General features: G+C 35.6%; 2 long non-coding RNA genes across 3 annotated transcripts in view; one reads left to right on the top strand and one right to left on the bottom strand.

Annotated features, from left to right (window-relative positions):
- LOC132376400 (uncharacterized) overlaps window positions 1–21,522 on the top strand; it is a 143,401-nt gene that overhangs the window by 106,626 nt on the left and 15,253 nt on the right. For both annotated transcript variants that reach the window (XR_009506288.1, XR_009506287.1), the window contains exons 5-7: window positions 6,827–6,970; window positions 13,480–13,545; window positions 19,889–19,938. This is a non-coding gene — a long non-coding RNA (uncharacterized LOC132376400). The remainder of the gene's footprint in view (window positions 1–6,826; window positions 6,971–13,479; window positions 13,546–19,888; window positions 19,939–21,522) is intronic.
- LOC132376146 (uncharacterized) overlaps window positions 13,488–21,522 on the bottom strand; it is a 31,028-nt gene continuing 22,993 nt past the window's right edge. Inside the window, exon 3 of the long non-coding RNA XR_009506223.1 lies at window positions 13,488–13,691. This is a non-coding gene — a long non-coding RNA (uncharacterized LOC132376146). The remainder of the gene's footprint in view (window positions 13,692–21,522) is intronic.

The following is a 21,522-nucleotide window of genomic DNA, read 5'->3' as shown; positions in this document are numbered from 1 at the left end:
ATATAATACAAAAATATTTAAATTTAAATTTATATACACATTTTTGTTGCAAAGAAATATCGGATCCTCAACAGAAGACACTTAATCCTGAAAATATACTCCAGTAGGATGGGATTCTACAGGGGAAGTAGGATGGAAATACAGGTCAAAGGAGGGGGAAAAAAACAATGTAAAATTTCCAACTTGTTTGTGTATTTTTTACAACTTTTTTGAGGTATAATTTGCATATCGTAAAATGTACCCGTTGTAACAGTGCAACTGTGCGGTTTTTAGTAAATGTATACAGTAGTGCAGCATTCCCACATTCCCACTTCGGACCATCTCCATTATCCCAGAAATACCCTTGAGCCCACTGGCAGTCAATCTGCATATTCTAAAAATAGAAAACAATGGGTATCAAATAGCTATGTTATTTAGATTTCACTGAATACATTTAAAAGAGTGAAAATGTTGATATTTACAATGCACTGGAGATTGTATCTGATGTATCTGTATAAAACTATAATAAACAATTTCAGATATCAACCTAAGAATAAGAGAAGGGAGCTCCTAGCTAATAAAAAAATGTAAGGGTTACCCAAGCACAAATGACTGAAAACCAATAGCCTACCTCTTATCATTGATCATTAATTATATAATAGTTTACTCTGTAGTGTTTTCTTTCTATTTTATTTGATAAAATAGATAAAAGTCTGGTCAATTCTGTACTTGTTTGGTTGGTTGATTGAAGTAGTTTATTATATTACTGACTTTGATCCAAACCGGGGGATTCAAAATGCCTTTTTCTTTCAAAAAAGATGCTGTACCCTAGTCTGTATCACGGGAAGAGCAATAAACTACTTCTTCCTCATTTAGAATGACACAGGACAGATTTTCTAAGTCAGAGGACAATGTCATTATATTCTTGGGTGACAGCTAATGTCATGTTTATGCTCTGAATCTTTGGCAATATTTCTGTTGACTTAGGCCCCCTGGGATTCTCTTGGGCTTTCTTTTTTTTGTCCCTTCATTTTTCTTTTGATCTGGTTATTCTGGTGGTAACAATTTTCATTCAATAAAACTCTTAGACTTTACTGCCACGAGGTAAACAATATACATTTACATTTTGTAGATGCAGTAAGACTCCAAATCTCATTTTTAAATTAAGTTCCATAAAAATGTTTTGTATATATATATATATATATATATATATATATATATATATATATACACACACACATACATATATTCTCATGGATATATATGTATGTCTAAAAAATAGATTTTAAAGGATAATCTTGGACTCCATCCTCACATATAACCTTCTCTAAGACCAGGAAAGGATACACTATTTTTTTTTTAAATCAGGAATAAAACTTGCTTCTAATGCATAAAAATAAAAGGTGGGTTTGTTTTATTTCTCATTGACTTGCATACTCCATATTCTTAATAAAAAAAATAGAAAAGTCCCTCAATTACTAGAGATTAAAGTGTAAGGGTCTACATCAGCATGATAAAGGTTTCTAACTGTGATTAAGGTTCCAATCTCATGACATGTGAAATAACCTATGTAATTATATTCCCCTTAGTGCTACAGAAAAGTCCAAGTGACTGTAATACATGCTAACTTAATCTTAGCCACAGAAAATGTGTTTCTAATTTTGAAATTCGGCAATTTTTCAATAAAAGTTGTTGCACTTCGTCTGATCTATTCTCAAAATACGGAAGTGCTTGAAGCCCGACCACCTGCAATAACAGATTACTGCTCTCTAAAATATTACCATACACCTACAATGTGGAGGCACAAAGCTTTGCTAAAAAAGATCTTTGTTGTTTTTTCTAAAAGAAAGAAGTGATCCCAAAGTAAAGCTGGTTTTCAGCAGCCTCTCTGCTCCCAAATGTGACTGGCATCAAAGTCTAATGAAAACCTGTTTGCGGACACTGGATCCATTCCAAGGTACACCATTGGCATATTCTAGACCCCTTGGGACATGACTCATATAAAAAACACAGGGCTGTCATCGGACGGCTGGTGGCTCAAATAAATCAAATTTACTTTGAAAACTGAGGCATACCAAAATTTTATTAGGTGAAACTTGGGCATTTCTTATAGCCAACTTGCACATATATATTTTTATTACTTACAGCAGTTAAAAGGTATGCTACCAATCATATGCAAAACAAGAAAAGATTGCAGAGTACATTTTTTACTGGGTGGTAATAGGAACTACCTTTTTTTTTTTTTAAAAAAAAAGCAATTCCAAATAATAAGTTAATAATAGGTGGCATCAAAGAATTCAGCTCAGTGTTTATGTAATTCATAAGCCCTCTGGTGCATATTTCTCCATTGCACCTCTATTTAGCAGACCCCATCACTAGTCTTAAAAACTGACTTTTACCCCAAAGTGATTTCTTGCTCACTAAAACTATCAACTGTACCACACTTCATGGGATGATGACAGATAGTGTTTATAATGTGCATTTATGAGAAACAGACATGAACATACTCAAGTTCTTGATGATCTAAAAAGGATTAAACTTTAAGCTTCAAAGACCTACTACTGCTTATACTCTAACCCGCACACTAAGTCAGTTTCAAATTCCGGATTAGGAAAGTTCAGTCTTCTCTTTAGTTAACTTTTAGAAATTTCTTTATTTTTAAGTCTAATATGTTAGACCTTTTAAATATGTTGATCGGTCATCAAAGGCATAGCAGAAAACAGGCCCTTGCCCAGTGAATAGCATATTTGCAAATTAATATTCACTTTTTAATGCCACATCTGTCACATTTCAAAAGTGGTGGCAGCTTATTTTCCTTCAGTGGCAACTCCTTCAAGAGTCTTACATGGTGAGGCATGTACTATTGTGTATATGTTTTAGTACACACACAAATTTTACCGGATAGTACATAGATTTCAATTGTCTTTGTCAATAGAGTTAAATATTTTGTCATATTGTAATTGGCCAGTCGTATCTCTTTTGACTGTTGCCTGCTTATGGTCTTTAGCTCATTTTTGGTTTTTTCTGTTGGTGTGTTTGTCTGACCTTACTGATTGGCAATTGCTCTTAGAATATTAACCCTTTGTCAAAGATGTGGCAAATCTTTTTCCCAGCTTCATAATTTGCCTTTAATTTTATTTGTTTTTTTTTTCCCTAAACAAAATTTTAAAATAAATGATAAAGTCAAAGCTAGTAATCTGTTCAGAGGAAGAAGACTATTCAGGTTGAGGGAGAAAAAAAGAAACAAACACAGGCAGCCGGGAGTGAGGCCAGTTCCTGCACGGCTGCTCTCAGCCACTGTTGTCTTCTCTTCCCATCACATTCCTGTCCTTCCAAAACCCTGAATTGAGCTCACTCCCGTAAAATACGCCTTACTGCGTCATTTGGCATGGATGGACTTACTGTCCTGTATTGCTCCTAGGATAATTCTTGTAATCATTCATGAATTCTCAACCAGATTGTAAGCAATTTGAGGACAGAAACACTTTGCTATATTTCTTTCCTAATTTTCGTACTTCTAGCACCATGCTCCGCAGGTAATAAGCCTTGAACAATTACTTGTTCATTGATTACAGATGTGTTTCCTCCCTTGCATTCTACGGCCAAATGACTCCATTTTTCCTTTCTCGAATATTTTGTGGAGGCTAAGTTTATGTATGAAAATCACTGAGCCATTTTAAATGAAGTGATTTCTGTTCTGACAAATTACTAGTCAAAGCTCTATTCAGAGTAAGTGACTTCCTTAAGTGATGGGTAAATTCAGTCAAAATAGTTGATTTGAGCCTTTGAGTTGACCCAGCTTGCTCTCAGTCAGTAAGAACACACTGTAACACATAGAAAGTTGGGTTTCCCTGGATGCCTCCACTGCTTGCCAGTGAATTGTGGGGAATTCCTAGAATGATACTAAAATAGAGAAACTACACTGGTGGTATAGCTGGTGGTCTTTCCTAGAATGATACTAAAACACAGAAGCTATTCAAGAATATATGTAAAAATATTTCTAGGAGATCTTTTAAAAATATGTATGATAATATAATTTTAATAGATTATTGTTTTAGTTTTGGGGTAAAACCCATTCTTTAAGACCAGTGATGGGGCCTGCTAAATGGAGGTGCAATGGAGAAATTTGCACCATAGGGCTTGTGAATTACGAAAACACTGGGTTGCATTCTTTGACATCACCTATTACTAACTTATTTGAAGTTCCTTTAAAAAAAAAGGTTCAATTAAAGCCATGCAAGCTAAGCCCATAAAGGAATGCAATTTTTACCAACCTAATTGCCAAAGAATGATTAAAAATTATAACACTTGAGGTTGTTAAAGATTGAGAGGTGGAAACATTTGTTCACAGATACTGGGAGGATAAATTGTATCAATTTTGGAAGGCACTTTGGCAATATGTATTAAAAGTCTTAAAATATATACTAATCTTTGGCCCAGAAGTTCTATTTGTAGGACATTTTCTTAAAGGAATAATTATGGATGTGTTCAAAGGCTTAAAGATAAGAAGGATTACAGCATTGTTTAAGACAACAAAAACTTGGAAATGATGCAAAGATCCAATAACAGAAGATAAAATAAAGTTTAAAATTAATGATAACTTATTAAATAATATTAGTGATATGGAAATATGTCCTGTACACTAAGATACAAAGTAGCTTACAAACACTATATGGAATACATTTCATATTTTAGTAAGTGTATACAGAAAATAAATTAGAGATACATTAATATGTAACCAGTGTAATAGTAATTCTCTGGGTGCTGGGAATACAGGTTACTTTTCTTTATTTCAGTGTTTTTTTAATTAAAAAAATATATATATACTATTTTTTGTTATTTAAAGAAGTCTATTCATAAAACAAGCTGCAAAAAAGAGTTTGAGGCTAAAGTGGGTTGTACACATTTAAGGTGGTTTTCTTAGCCTGCAGTACCAATGGTTGCTATGGATCGCTTAGAAATTCTTCTGGATTTTCTAAAAATATGCATTTCTAACAGGGATTTATGATAATGTCCTTTTCTTTTCACCGTAGCTTCAGCAAGAGGCTGAATAATAATGTTATAGAGTTTAATAATGTTATAGAGTTCTGTTAATTTACTTTTTAAACCATCTTTTGCAATTTCTTTTTTAAAGGGCTGCATTTAAATTTGTTTCATCAAGGTGACAGCTAGCAGCTTAATTTTTGAAACTTCAAGTAATAGATATAAAAGTGAAACATTTAAAATATGTATAATTGTACAAAATTTTATCGGTGTTTATTGATAGATTTAAGAAACCTTTTCCTAAAATGCTCTTGTGTGTGGAGAGAAATGGGATCAGGAAGAAATTTGCTTCATGTTCTTCCTGTATGACTTATCTCAGGAGAATTTAAGGGGCAACACAAATCAAAATCTCCAAGTTCTAACCAGGCTTTGCTTCATGGCTTTAAAGACAACTCATTCTTGACTGTCTTAACTAACGGAAGAAATAGTGGGGATGATCACACTCAATAAATAACCAAAAGCTTTCGATTATTGTCTTTGCAACAAATGATACAATTTTTCAACAAATATTATACCAAATATAATTGCCATTGATTATTGAAAGGATGAGTTTCATAGAAATGAGACACATAGAAACATCTGAGGAAGCTGGTTTAAATTTTAAATAATTGCAGAGAGAAACAAGATAGACTATGGATTTAAAAAGTTAGTTGTGCCATGTTTCTTTGCCAGTTTGGCTCCAAATTCTATCTTGAAACATAAGGATATGATTAACTTGCAGAAATTATTTCTTCTGGAAAAGTGTAAGTTTATTCTCACCCATACTCTGAAAATGGAAACGTTTCCCAGACTGTTCCAGTGTGATAGTTTTTCTTTAGGTCGAATCAGACCTTTGGGCCAAAGCCCTTTATCAACCGGTCAACGGGAAAGCTTTTCTCAGTCATGAAAAATGATTTTTTTTTTCTTTATAAACATTCCTGAGAAAGGGGGAAGTTTTCTTCAGGTTTAATTTATAAGTTAGAGGGGCATTTCTTCCATGAATAGAATGATTTTGTTCCCATATTTGAAAAAATAACATGGATAGTGTCTGAGGTTTTGATGAAGGGACTGAGGAAGAATAACCTGAGTTGTGCTTCTGCAGGTGACGGAACCCAGCGGTGATAGAAATGCGATCCTTTGCGGAGGGAGTTCTCTTTTGTAAACTGGACTCTATGTCAAGTGATTCCAAATCCCCATCTGACCTTGTCACCAACCTGACCCTATTCCAACTCATTAGGCAAGCAAAACTGGTGGCCATGTGGAGCAAAGTACCTTCGTGGTCAGATACGAGAGCTAGACAGTAGGAGCATTTTACTCTGTAACCTGAGTTGCAACCACAATCCTCTGAAAACCTCCCACAGTCTCCTTTTCAGATAGTTCTCCTGCAATTATCTTTGCCCCTCCTTCCCCAGCTGCTTTCCCCTCCTCATTAAAGATATAAGAGCAGCTAACTGGAGAGGTGCTCATCTGGCTGAAGTTTTCTTAGTTTTGTAAAAGACAGTGTGGCATACTCATGCTCCCAAGCCTTACAGATAAGACTAGAATGTCATTAGCAGAAGTAAAGTGAGAACGGTGGGGAGAACACTGCACCAGGACTCAGGACACCTACATTCTTACATCTCTCTCTCTCATCCATGAGGCTTGTCGTTAAAATAGTCATTTGGTGAAACTTCTTTGTGCCTCATTTCCTTCTCTGAAAGAAATGAGGAGTTATGCTACTTAGGTCCTTTCCAGCTTTCATGGTCTGTGAATCTAAATCTTTTACAAACTATCCTTAAAAATGATTTTTATTTCCCTTCTTCAATAAGACAAACCTTTTTTTCAGTCCAGTGATATCAAAGGATTACAGCCTGATTTGCCACGAAACTTCTCAACAAGTCTGATCATACAAATATTCTTGGAGATTATTTTAGGAAGCCTATATGCTAGTACTTTTGACTGCAGGAAGGGAAACAAAGTTTCTCCGAAGGTAAGTGTGTGTTTATTTTATTTTATCTTGTATTATTTTACTTTTATTTTATTTTATTTATTTTATTTTATTTTATTTTATTTTATTTTCCAGGGGGCTCATATGATAGAACAAAGTACAATATTAAGTGGTGAACTCATTTATAAACATCCTAATAAAGTAAAAAAACCCTGAAACCATAAATATAGCATCATTACTGCAAAACAATACAAACTTGCTCCATCTACTTGGCTTTCCTACTCCTTATAATAAGCAACTAATTAGATATGATTGTGCAAGTCAAAAATGTTATTTGCAACCATTGTATTTATATGTATTCAAAATCAGTATTAAATATCAGGAATAAAACAATTATTAATTTCTAGAGTGCACTTTTTACCTTCTTCATAGAAGATTGTTGAGCATTTTGATGGTGATTCAGAATGTACCTTTAATGACTGACTACTTCACACGTTTTCCTGCACTTGATACATATAAAACTGGTTTGCATGCAAACTCTGATCTCTTTTTGAATTTTGTAATAGAGAATTGTCACTGTCATTAAATATATTCACACTTATTTTGAGAATAAAGGAGTTGCTGTTCTCTCTCTAAATGTTAACATTATTGTTATTAAACTTATGGAATACCAGATATTTTCTCCAAAAAAGAAGGAGGTGACTTTACCCTCTTATGGCTTCTGAGAAACCCCAGTCACTTTAAATACCATCTTCTTGACAGATAAACTGCCTCAAATGTGGTGAGTTGTATTAATAAAATATATCAACATTTGAATAGGTTTTATAAACACATTTGTTTTGATTCAGTAAGTATTGGTAAAGCTCCTTTTACGAAAAAGATTATTTCAGGGACCATGTGACATACATAAAGCAATACATTAAGGGTTCTACCTTGGTATAGCAAAAATATATAGTTGGAGATAAACCAAGGAAACCAAAACAGCTATAGCAGAGTTCAATAAATGGCAAAATACATTGTTCTATGAAGCAAAGAAAAAGTATGATGCCTGGGTGGTTGATCAGATGGGACTTCCTGAAAGAAGTTATTTGAAATTAACTGTTAGTACATCCCTTCAGAGATTGCTATGGGGACAAAGTATTCCAAGTGGCTCTAGCCTGGCTAGGTAAGGACATGTTAGGATCACTGAAATTGGCCCAAGTTCTCCTGATGTTAGTACCTCCACTTAGAACTAGCTCCCCATATCACTTGCTAGTTATTGGTTGCACTCTTCCTACAAGGATTCTAACAAAGGCCACTGAGCTTAACTGTGTAGAATGCAGAAGTGGAGGAACAAGAAGCCAGATTAGAAAGGCAAACTGGACCCACGCTGTGGAGGGTCCTGAATGCCACACTGAGTGTGGAGCTGGCTCTAGGGACAACCAGAAGCCATTCAACCTTCTGGGCAGAGTTGCCCCATAATCAGATTTCACACCAAACTGCTAGCTGTGCATAGGATGGCTTGGCCCAGGGAGTGTCCTTGGATTCAGAAACAACGTGGAAGTTTTTGAATACTTGACCCTGGGTGATGGCAGTGAGAAGAGGGAAGGAAGTGGAGTGGTTAAAGAAACAAACAAGGAGAAAATTGGTAATCTCAATTATGTAAGAAATAATTCTCCTCAATTATTTAATACCATGATGGTTCCCAAAAGGGATTTTAGAATTTTCTACTTACGAAAAATAGAACCAACAAAATTCTCTGTAGCTCAGGGTAACTAAGCAGAAGGTCAAGGAAGGGATAAAGTAATTTTGTTAATTTTCTTAATTCTCTTTTTAAAAATATTTTCATTAGCTTTTGGTGTTAATTGGCTGAGACCTGATTTTTAAGTGGATTTCACAATGAATTATTTTCTGCTTTTAGAAATTTAGAAAAAAAACCCAGTGTTTAAAAAAATAATCATTAAAAGTAATTCTATCAAATCAATTTTTAAGGGGACTGTAAAATTTACAGCTTCAGAAAATCAAACTCAAAAATATTTTGTCGTATTAGAGTAAAGTGCTATTTGTACTTTTTAATTTTTAGAATTTTAATTATTGAATTAAATAGAAATGAATGTTTCACTACTTGAAATTGACTCAGTTTTCGTGTGATATTTTAAAAATTTCCTGAAAATGTAGACAACCTAAAAATGCATTTGGAAAAAAAATTAAACATGAATCATAAAGGCCTAGAGTCAAGAACTTTATATTTAAATAGGATTACTTTTTACAGGTATTTATTTTCATAGCAAATATACAACAAAGTACATATATCTTCATATGTATACAAGACAAACCTAGTAGTCCAAATAAAAAGTGTAAGTTACAAAGTCAATAATAAAATGATTATTTCAGATACAGATTCATATGCTTTCATAAGTTTTCTCTTTCTCAGCATAAATGTCTTTTTTATATAGAAAAATTATCAAATGAAATAATGATGCCAATTAAACAAAACACTGACATCTCACAATAAAAGAGTCATTAGACACAGAAAACAATTTGAACTTTTTAAGGTACAAAATAAGAAACATGATTTTTACAAAGAGATTAATTCTAAAAATGGCAGCATGTTGAAATCAAAAAACCTCCTTCCGAGGTGGCATAATTAACAACCAAAGTCAAACTTTCTCACATTATCACAGAATTGTTCTTTTCACCATACGGCATGAGACATATTCGTACATCAAGTGGAGCTAGCTGGAAAAGAAATCCAAAAGGGCCTATTTTTAAATAATAATATTTGTAGATTCATTGATAACATGTCAGGTGACAGAGAAAACATTGACCCAGAAGATTATAAGTCAAAAAAAGTTTTCATTGCTGAGTAATAGTAATAATGCTTGTCAGAGCCCTAAAGAAAAATACTTGGGAGAACCATATTTACTCTGCAAGAAAATTTCCTAACAAATTACTGGAGTTGCAACAGTCATTAGAAATAAGTAATATGGGCTTCCCTGGTGGCGCAGTGGTTAAGAATCTGCCTGCCAATGCAGGGGACACGGGTTCGAGCCCTGTTCCAGGAAGATCCCACATGCCGCGGAGCAACTAAGCCCGTGCGCCACAAGTACTGAGCCTGTGCTCTAGAGCCTGCGAGCCACAACTGCTGAAGCCCGCGTGCCTAGAGCCCGTGCTCCGCAACAAGAGAAGCCACCGCCACGAGAAGCCCGTGCACCACAACAGAGTAGCCCCCGCTCGCCGCAACTAGAGAAAGCACATGCAGCAACGAAGACCCAACACAGCCAAAAAACAAACAAACAAATAAATAAATAAAATAAATCTATATTAAAAAAAAAAAGAAAGAAGTAATATATTATGGTAGCACCGCAAGAAGGCTTTACATCAAGAATTCCTTCTGAACCTCCAGAGACTAAGTAATATATTGTCTTATTTATACAGGTGCTCTCAGATATAAATGTCAGTCTATAGATCTGAATTACACATTATCAAAATGATAATCTAATAAAATCCAAGCAGCCACAGTCCTATCTATTTTCAGATTTTTGCAAAAAATACCATCAGAATACCACTTTCTGCTGGTTCATATTTAATTGCATTGGCTGTCCAAAGAAAGAGTTTTGTCAACAGTTTATAAACTAAAAGAGAAATTGAAAAAAAATTGGACATTTTTCACTTTGCAGATATGCTGAAGTATAGGTTTTGGCTTCAAAATAGCTTATTTGATGGAAATTTGCAAAGGTTATGGAAAATGTATTAATATGTAATGACAAAGCAAAAATTTCAACTTTAGTAAATTGAGATTAAAATAATTTGCAAGGGATGTGTAGTCAATACAATAATTTGCGTATTTACAAAAACTTATTAAGACCAAGTAACATTTGTGTATTGTTGAGTAAAATCTTCATCAGTATTTGAAATACTTGATTTTTAAAAATACCGATTGGATTTGAAATTTGTTTTTGTATAACAAGAAATTCAAATATTATATTTATCAATGAAGGAAAAGGAAGAGTTGTTATATCATTGATATACCATTGATGTTTAAAGAGTTTGCATTGTTTGAATTGTGCTAAATGGTATGAAGGAGTCTGTCAAAAGGAGAAAAAGTAATAAATATGTTTTTGCTATTTGCTACCTCCTACTCCTGTGAGCAAAGTTTCTCACAGATGATTTCTATCAAGAATGTGAAAAGATCATCATTAAAGAAATCTTGATTAGGATGTATGTGTGGCCAGCAAGCCATAAAACTGTATCATAAAATGCTATTATGCTAAAGCAAGCTCCAATTTCTCATTTTAAAATGTGAAAAGATTTTATTTGGAAATTGTATACAAACTCAGCATGTAATATTCTCCCTAGCATTTGTGGTTTGCTTTTCTTAGCATATCTATATCAGGTAAAGAAAATACCATATTTTTTTTGTATATAAGTGCCAAGTGCCATATAGAAACCTCCAGAATCCTCCCCAGTTTACTCTGATGTGCTGTACAAATACAATCGTTTTATATGTGACTTGATATGAAAAAGCTTGGGAATAACTGCCCTAGGGGAATGAATTTAACTGATTGTTAGACAAAGTACAGTAGAGCAATGAAAAGACCAAGATAACCCAAAAGTCAAAAATATTACCAAGGAGAAAAGTGTGACTTGACATTAGCTCACATGTGACTTTAGCTCAAGTTGTTTCTTAGGAGATTTAAAGGAGCGTGTGGTCTCCTCAGACATCAGATTGTAAAGACACTCCAGAAAGCAGCACACCCATCCTCTGCCACATTTCCCTAATGGGGCTCCCAATGCGCTAATGGTGGTAACCTGTATGGGCATTAGTTGTGGTTTCTTATAAAGACCACGTATAGAAGTTGTCTGAAGTTGTAGTCAATGACTGAATCTTACAGAACTTGAGAGAGTTTGGTATTTGGGAAAATCGCTTCAAAGCTTCACTCTTCTGGCGACTATCTGGGAACAGGAAGGGAAGAAGCATGAATATACTCTTAAAATAACGTACATCAATAAATCAACATTTATACTAAATTCTTTAACTGAGTGGTGATACAGATCAGAATTTCTGTTAACTGTGGAGACACAAAGAATCTTTTAAAAAATATGCTATTTTAAAATCCCATCCAGGAATTGGTCTGAAGTTTTAAATATGTATTCCAATAACTCATATTTCTTAGGACTTCTGTACTTTTTATCTCATCTACTATTTGAGGATTTTCCAGGTTCAATATTGTGTGCATCAAATTACCCCATATTCTTCTATGTTTCAGAGAGTCTGAAGAGACAAAATAAAATACTTTCCTTTTGATCTAAAATGGCATTTCCTATTTAAGAACAAAAAACCACAAGAAAGTTTTAAGGCTCCTACAACTAATATATTCAAAACCTGTGCAGCTTAAGACTGAACATAAAAAAAAAACACTGAACACGATTTCCAATGAAAGGTTTCCAAACCTACTGGAAAAGGCTGCGTCAAGAGGAATGCCTGTGTGCTTACAAATAACAGCAAAACTCTGGACTGCGAATAATAACCTAAGAGTTATTGAAGGCATGAGAATAACTTGTAAAAAGCAATTGTAAAGCATTTTGTAAAATATTACTGCCATTCAAATGTTAAATGATGACAACAGAAACTCTTCAGGGACTGGTAAAAAGCAAACACTGTTGGAAGAGGAACTATAAGGAAAAAGGAAAGAAAACAGAGTGGATATAAAGACCTCATAAATTTAGGAGAGAAAAAAAGACAATTGTGAGTGACAAACGGAGAAGGCTTACCAATTTTATGTCCTGTTCCATCAAAATAAATAGCACATTTTTAATTTCAGGGGACTTGAAGCCAAATGGGAGAGTCAAAGTTAATCTCTTAAATGTTTATAGAGACATTTTTCACACATATAAGCAAATATAGAAGAAATATATATTAAGTGATTCTACTATTTTATAAGACTTATAGTACAATTGAATTCTTTTTAGGGAAACAAAGTAGGAAGGATGCATCATTTCTGCATTGTACTAATAAACAATGGAGCAGTCTATATGAAAGATAGAAAGACAAGATGTTCAGCAATCTTCCTTACTCACTCCTCAAAATCAAGGTCTTTGGAAAAGAGCCTTGATAATCATCTTGTTTCCTAAGAACCAAACCTTCATATAATTATTATTATTATTATTAATTAATAACAATAAATACCCAACAGTACATTTAATTCTTCTACTTTTCTTTTGTAGTGGCAAAATCGATGTCATGGGGAACGCTTTTTGAAACTGGTATATTTAACTAAAATGAAGAAAAAAGAAGGGGTCCTTATGTAAATCAAATACAGGTTTTTCCAGTTCTGCAGAAAGGATTCCTTATTCTTTGCCCTATTTGGCACTTGTATGTTCTTAATTATTGCTGTTTGGCCTCTTAGAAAGAGAAAGTGGGATAAAACGTGAATCACACTAGAATGTTTTCTGACTTAACAATAATGAATAGCCTTTTTTTTCTTTTTTAAAGATTAAAATAATAGGATTAGGGTCAAAAGATTAACTTGATTATCTGTTTCACGGGTGTGTTTTTATCCATTTTACAGTGGTCATCTCCAGGAAGCAAGACTTACCGCCCATAGCTAAAGAAGACCAGTTTCTGGAGAAACAAGGTTTGTTCTGTGTTTATGTTGCATATTCCATTTCTTCATGTTTTATAGAGCTCACTTTTGTTTCCTCTGTAAGGCCTGGGTTATCTTGTTTAGATTTTATATTGTCTATATTGAAGGGTGACTGCTGAATCCTCATTTCTCATATGCTGTGAAGAAAAGGTGAGAAGAAACAGGAGAGGGTATGAAAGAAGCAGAAGAGGGTAAGAGAGAGAAAGAGAGAGAAAAGAATCAAAGAGATTTCCTCCTACGCGGTCTGCCCCTGAAGGAAACATCTGCCTGAATGCTTTACTCTGGGAATGACCTGTTCACATAGTCCAAACTTAGAGGGAAGAAATACAAACTTTCTGAAAATTGAGAAACAAAAGTGAATGGATAATATTATTTTGCTTCTTCAACATTATGTAAATGTTATAGCTAGAAAAACACATGTGCATATATTTAGGCAGAATTTATAAAGATCAGGGTTCAAATTTCGAGAAATGTGTACTAACTGAAAAGCCACCAATCCACATTGGGGAGCCATGTGGAAGAGGCAGGGACAAAGTAGAACAAGGGGAGCATGATGTTTCAGCATCTTTGTCCAGTGGAGTCAATTTGTTTGACTCAGCGTGGGTTTAATCTCAGCCAGTGTTCCTGGACTTACTATTGCAAAGCTTTGTAGAATTCTAAGCGAAGTCCTGCCTTCGTACTCATGGTCCCTTTCTGGCCCTGAAGTTACTCATCTCTAGAGTGAGCTCTGAGGCTCTGAAGCTTGAACACCGCTGCTCACGAAGGCCCTGCCTAACCCTGCCTTGTGACAGGACTCTGGGACCTGAGGAGTTTCTCTGGAGCAAAAGCCATACCTTCCCTTGGCAGGTGCTTCAGTGTTTAACGATCAATGGCCCTTTCATCTGGATGACTGTTTTTTATAACAGAAAAATATGAATCTGATTTCTTTGAGGAGATAAAATGGATCCTTCTGATGAATGACTACTAAGGAGAGCATGGATTCACAAGTTAGGGAGATTCATGATGAACAGAAAGGGGCCAAATAAATGCCAGATTAGCAAAGGAGATTTATACATCAGAGGGGACTTCAGGCTGGCTTGAGGCCAGGTAATGGGGGCAGTGACCACAAAAGAGTTTAACTCACATCACAAGATGTCAATGCCTCCTGAATTCCAGCTATCAAAAAAAGATGACTTTATTTGACAATAGACAAATTAAAGGGGAAAGGGGGATGGGTAACAAATTATTGTCCAAAATAACCAAACATCTTTGTTGAATCAAAGGAAAACCATTTCAAAAGCCCCTGACTGAGCCCACTAAAGCTCTCCAGAGGAGAGGCTACCCTGGTCACCTTAGAAATCTGCTTTAAACCTTACGGTTTAAGTTTAATTTATTATTGGGTTGGCCAAAAAGTTCGTTTGGGTTCTTCCAAAATAAGGTGGCATGAAAAACCCGAACGAACTTTTTGGCCAACCCAATATATCCAAACCCACCTCCTCTGCTATCTTTTATCTTGCCATTCTTGATGAAGACAGAACTGCTGGTTCACCAAACCTTTCGTGACAACACATCTTACCCAGAACCACCAAATCAGACATTTGTCTAAAAAAATATTGTCTTAGTTCCCAGTTTTACAAAAACAATAGTATTTCAGGAGACAGTGGCCTCTTTAAACTAGGAAATTAGTTTATTTCTTCCACAGTGATTTATTGAACCAAGCATATTCATTCAAGGAGGCTACTCACTGGTCTCAGATATCACAAATCCTGGGGGCACCTAAGCTTAAACATTGGTGCTCAAAGAGTAGACCACCCCTTCTGTTCTCAATGAGCTGGCATTCTCTCCTGCTTTTGAAGATTTTAAAAACACAACAGTAGCTGTTGGTTTCTTTAACTTCCAGGTAAAGAAAGTGGGAACTGAAACCAAAGGGTCAGAAGAGTCTACAAATAGGGGATGAGTGTATTGCTGGAGGAGGAGGATGGCCAGTGAGTTCATACGAGGTTGAAAGGAAACATTGGGGCTAAATTGATAATAAAGTTAATCTTTCAATTCACTTTTTATTTTTCAAGTTAATAGGACTGATATATGGAAACAATCTAACAAAGTTGTAAGAGTAATCCATTTGTTTTTTATTTATTAACCCAACCCGCTCTTTGTGTCACCCAGAAATTTATGACCCAGACTTGACACCCAAGGAACTTATACTCTTGTTGGGGAGACTGGACTTAGGCTTGAGATACAATGAAAGAGGATTCCAGAGATGGAATTTAATCAAACAAGTGCTGATGACATTGTTTTATTGTGTGTGATCTCCCTGTGCTTTCTTATCCAGAAAGGAACTCCTTCAGCATTTCCTCTTAGATCAAAATTTATATGCCCAGAAGTATTTTTGAGACGCTTGTGTTCTTCTTTTCATTTCCATCACACTTAGACTATACTGATTTACACTAATACAGTCCAGTGTAAATGAGTGCTCCCTTGTGTTCCATCAGAGACCTTCCATACCCATAATTGCTGTTAGTATGCATTGAACAAGTACTACGTGCAAGGTACTGTCCTGAAAAATGCGCATCTAATTGCAATCCTGTCATTTAGGTATTAGGATCATTCCCATTTTGTAGACAGAAGATTTGAGGCAATTTAGTCATCTGTTCAAGTTCACAAAGCAAGTAAGTGGTAGAGCTGGGAATCTAATCTAGACAGACTACTTCCCAAGCCCATTAGTTTAATCACAACACTGTATTGTTGACTTTTGTGTAATGATGTTTAGGTTAGTCATTTGAAATGATTTGTACAGAATAAAGGAGATTGATACGGAATGAGCTTTACCATATCTGATTGATTATTTCAACTCAAGTGTCAATTAGGTGCCAAGCATTGGATCAGACACTGGGGATTCGGAAAAGAACCAAATCCAGTCACTGTGCTCATGAATCTCAAAGTGTGGTAGGATCCTCCCAGCTGGAAGGAGAGCGTTAAGGAGTGTAGGTGCAGCACTGTAGGATAGGAAGGGTTGCAGCAGTGAACTCTTCAAATGCCCAACAACGAAGTGTCTGAATGGGCATCTGTCTCAGAAACTACAACCCAAGGAAAAGTGGAACAGCCTTCTTCCCCTGCAAGTAGACATACTAAATCTTGAAAAAATGTAGGCACTCCTGGCAAATTAGAACTACCCATCTGTCTATGAGCTTGCTAATCATTCCAAAGCTAAAATATAACCTCTCAAGAATGTCTCGGATTTATTCACAGGCCAATTTGGTGAGTCATAAAAAAGAAGCAGCATCTGTATTCAGTCAACCTAGTTGGAATTCACTGAAAGTCTGAAAATACTAGGAAAACTTTCTATCAATGATGAACAATCATGCTCAACATAATAAAAACTCATTACAAAGGAACTGGGGGGGGGGGGGATGGGAATAAGAAAGGAAGGTGAAGATTAAAGCCAAACCAAAATATGGATGGATTGTTGCAAGATTAAGAGGATCTTTGTATTAGAAGTAAAGAAAATTAGTGCAAGTTTGTCCACGGAAAGACAGTGAAAACAAAATTGTCCCTTATGTCAGCCAATTTTGGATTTTCTATTATTTATTACCACTTGGTGATTTATAACAAGAGAAAGGCAATGGAGAAATTGAGAATCATTAGAATGTAATGATGAGTTTCAAAGTCAGCCCCTAATGAAAAGCAGAAATTTTAGAAAATAAAAAAACCCAAATCATATTTGTTTAAAATCTGTAATGACTTCTTTTGAAGTCCACTGAGCTACAGTATGTGCTTACATTGGCTGTTGAGTTATGATTTAAATTTATGCTGTATTTAGGAGGTTAATATTTGTTGACTTATATGGAAAAAATTTAATTGTGGAAAGTTGAGGAAAGAAAAAATGAAAACAATATAGTACTCATTAAAGTTTACTGTATTGTTTTATAAGAAAAGAAATAGGCGCATATTCATATATTCAACTTGGGTAAAATATATGTGAGCAAAATACACTAAAATGTTAAGAGAGTTATCTCTGCAATGTGTCAATAACTGCAGGCATTCTTTTTCTTTTTTCTTTGTACTTCACCTGACTTTTCAGAGTTTGTACAATGAGCTAGTACCACTTTTATAATTATAAAAACGTCATGTTATTTTAAAATAGACTTGCATCCATGTTCTAGAAGGAATAGATTATATGATGGTAAATTGAACACCTATTAGAATACAAGTGATTAGCAGTATATAACCAGAGTTTACAAAAAACAAATCAAACTATACAAGCTTAATAACTTCTTTTTGGCTTGAACTGTAAGATTCAGCAGATGTTATATTGGAATTTTAGTAAAGGACATAATATGGTCTCCTGAGATTTACTGACAAAAAGAATTTATTTTCTGTTAGGAACAGAGAAGCTGCACTTAGCTGGAAAACAGGGCTGAAATTCTGTAAACAAAAGGAAATAATGACATGATCCAGGGAAGGTGCTAATGAAAGCTGTAGCATCAATCAACAGAAGCCTTAGGGTTAAAGGCAGAGCGTAGGTAGCTCATGGGGTATCTAAGGAAGAAAAAGGCACTGGTGGGAAGTAGAAATGGGAATGATAGGAGGAAAAAAAAGCTAATAATTACGTATCTACTTTGTGCAAAGTATGGCACCAGGCTCTTCTCTCCAATTAACAGGAGAGGAAATTAAGAATAACGGAAGCCATTAAATAGGAATACTGATGGATACGTTGACTTATTTCTTTGGTTAAATGTGATCTGAAGAGTAAAACCTATTATTAGTTGGAATCTAATTAACAGGAAAAAACACATAGAAATTAGTGGGCTAAACATTAACAGAAGTGTACTAGGTGATGTGAAAGGAAAAACTCTTTTTTTTTTTTTTTTAGCATAGGCGCCTCATATTACACTTAATAACAAAGACACAAGGACAGTTAGCCCCTCTCTCTGCAAGTATGGTGATATTCCCGGGGCTTTGTATCTCATTACGAGAGATTTATTCTAGTAAAGAGAGTAAGGTCCATAACAACACTAAAGCAATGCACATGGAGAGCCCGACTAAATGATAATTTGGATGAGTCATAACATATATGAAAAGCATAAGCACTTGGGGAAGATGATGTGGCCTGATCTAAACAGGATAAGTAGGATAAGTGGGATAAAAGTATGGGAAAAAAATAGGTCAAATATCAATAAAAAACTTTTCAATAGTGGGAACTATCAAAACCAGAAGACTTGTTCCCAAAGGAAATTCATGATTGTGGAAGATTTAATACTTGAGTGAGTAAACATGAAAGAATAACTAATCGAGAACAGTTCTAAATTTTATGCTTCTATAGATTCATTTGTAAATAAACTATGAACAATGAGGCCTCATTTATTCATCAGCATCAGGGAACACATTGTTCCAGAGAAGTCAGTTCCCCAGATACTGCAAGCCTCACAACAGGAACAGATTTTTCTTTAATTTCAACCTCTCCAGTGGAGATTTATTTAAACGGAATGACTCAGATCCTTGGCTTCTTAAATATTCCAATCCAGAATTAGGATATGAGATGCCAGAAGTGTGTATGGAAAGGTCTCTGGAACACAGGGTCAGGACAACCAGAGATCCAGTCTTGGTTCACAGAAAGGTGATCTGGAGGTCTTTTACCAGTCTGGTCCTTAATTTCATGTATATATATATTTGTAAATAAAAGCACAGGAGAAGATGATCTTTAAAATTTCTTCATCTAAATTCTCTAATTCTGAACATCTGCTACCTAATTGCACTATACAGGCAGACCTCACTTTCTTGTGCTTCGCGGATTTGTGTTTTCCACAAATTGAAGGTTTGTGGCAACACTGCTTCCATTTTTCCAGCAGCATATGCGCACTTCATGTCTCTGTGTCACATTTTGATAATTCCTGCAATATTTCAAACCTTTTCATTATTATTGTATTTGTTATCGTAATCTGTGATCAGTGATCTTTGATGTTACTATTTTGACACTTTTTAGCAATACCGTATGTTTTAATTAAGATACGTACGTTTTTTAGACATAACGCTATTGCACACTTGATAGGCTACAGGATAGCATAAATGTAACTTTTATACACACTGGGAAACCAAAAAATTCATGTGACTCACTTTATTGTGAGGTTCACTTTATTGCAGTGGTCTGGGACTGAACCTGCAGTATCTCCAAGGTATGCCTGTAATATTTGTCTCTACATTAAATATTTTAGACACTCTTTTCTGCTAGTGGGCCTTAGCTAAGGCTTTATATAAGGTGCTACACTCCATCAATGAATAAAAGGCATGTGCTTGATAGTAACTCTTTTCCTTGGTACTCCAAAGCTTCTCACATGGTTTTTAAAATTATTTTCAGGTTCACAGGTAGATACCGAAAATTGAGGCTGCTGGAAGTCTGATTACCAGGTACATGGGTCGAGACTGTATTCCTGTTTGGGGAGGGTCAAGTCAGAGATGAGAATAACTGTTGTTATTCTAACTGTCACTTCTAAGCAGAAGTTTTCAGAGTCAGCCTACTGTTTGCCATGCCCACTTTTTGCTTCTGTCACAATGACTGCACTGCCCCACACAGAGGTGGCTCCTTCAACTGAGGCCTCTCTCCTGGCTTGCAGATGGCTGCCTTCTCAGTCGTGTCCTCACATGGTCTTCCCTGTGTGTGTGTGTGTGTGTATGTATCCCTGATGTCTCTCTGTGTGTACAAATTTCCTCTTCTTTTAAAGACACCAGTCAGATTGGATTAGAGCCCCCCCGAGGGCCTCATTTCAACCTCCGTAATGGCCCTGTCTCCAAATGCAGTCACATTCTGAAATACTGGGAATTAGGCCTTCAACATATAAATCTGGGGGACACAATTCAGCCCATAACATGACTAGAGTCTTGACTTGCTATGAAAAGGAGTTCTAGGCAGAGGAAGCCGAGGTAGCAGAGACAGTGGAGAAGGATCACTCTATACAGCTGTGTATAGAATGAATAGAGGCAGAAAATATGAAAATGGAGCAAGAAGTAGGGCTTTTGGGTTTATTCTGTAGAATCATTGCTCTTCGGTTTTGTAGTAGAATCACTTGGGACTTTTAAAAAATGCCATCATCCCAATCCTGTTCACAACCGGTTCTCTCTGAATCTGTAGGAGTGATATTTTAAAAATATCTCACTAGGCGATGTTAACATGCAACCACATGTAGAAGCCACTGCTATAGAAAGTTGAGATCTAGGAGCCTAATGAGATGAGATTTGCGTTTAGGAAGCTCCCTCTGACTGCAATGAGAAAAATGGGCTGGAAGACCGTGAGGCTGGGGGTAGAGAGGTCAGCTTGGAGGGACTGTTGTAAGAGATGGTGGGGTTTGAACAACACACAGTGATGGGAATGGATAAGGGACAATATGAGACGTGAATAAGATAGGAGAGAAAGAACTTGATTCCTGTTTTAATGTGGGGAATGAGAAAACCAAGAGATTTGTGAAGACTCTTGCATTTTTGGCTTGAGTTAGTGAGTGGAGAGAAATTGAGTTTATTAGTAACAACAAAAATGTAAGAGGAAGATAACATTTTAGGGCAGTGACAACAGGCTCAATTTTGGATTTCGTGGGCTTGAGTTTCTTGTGATGAAGTTCATGGGGCACTGGTATATAGGAGAGAAAGCTGAGCTAAAGGCAGAGAGTTTGGGGTCATCAGTATATGAATCATAGTTGAAGCCATTGGAGTGTGGAAATGGCCTGCGAGAGAGGAGGGCTGAAGACTGCCCCCTGGAACAATAAATGCATAAAGAAGACTGGGAAGACAAACCAGGTTGACCAGGGGATGTCAGTGACAAAGAAACCAAGAAAGAAATTAGTGGAGGCAAATGCCATGGAAAGATGAAGAAATATCAGGAATGACAAGAGTCCATTGGATTTGTTAATCAAGAGGGGATTAGTGATCTTTTGCTCCATGATTTTAGTGAAACCTAGTCTTCATTAAAAGACTAGGGGGGGCTAGTCTTAATTGAAAACT

Source organism: Balaenoptera ricei, chromosome 12 (genome assembly GCF_028023285.1).
Source record: "Balaenoptera ricei isolate mBalRic1 chromosome 12, mBalRic1.hap2, whole genome shotgun sequence".
Taxonomy (NCBI): Eukaryota; Metazoa; Chordata; class Mammalia; order Artiodactyla; family Balaenopteridae; genus Balaenoptera; species Balaenoptera ricei.
The sequence above is the reverse complement of the archived record's forward strand: the minus strand, read 5'-3'. Positions and strand labels throughout refer to the sequence as shown.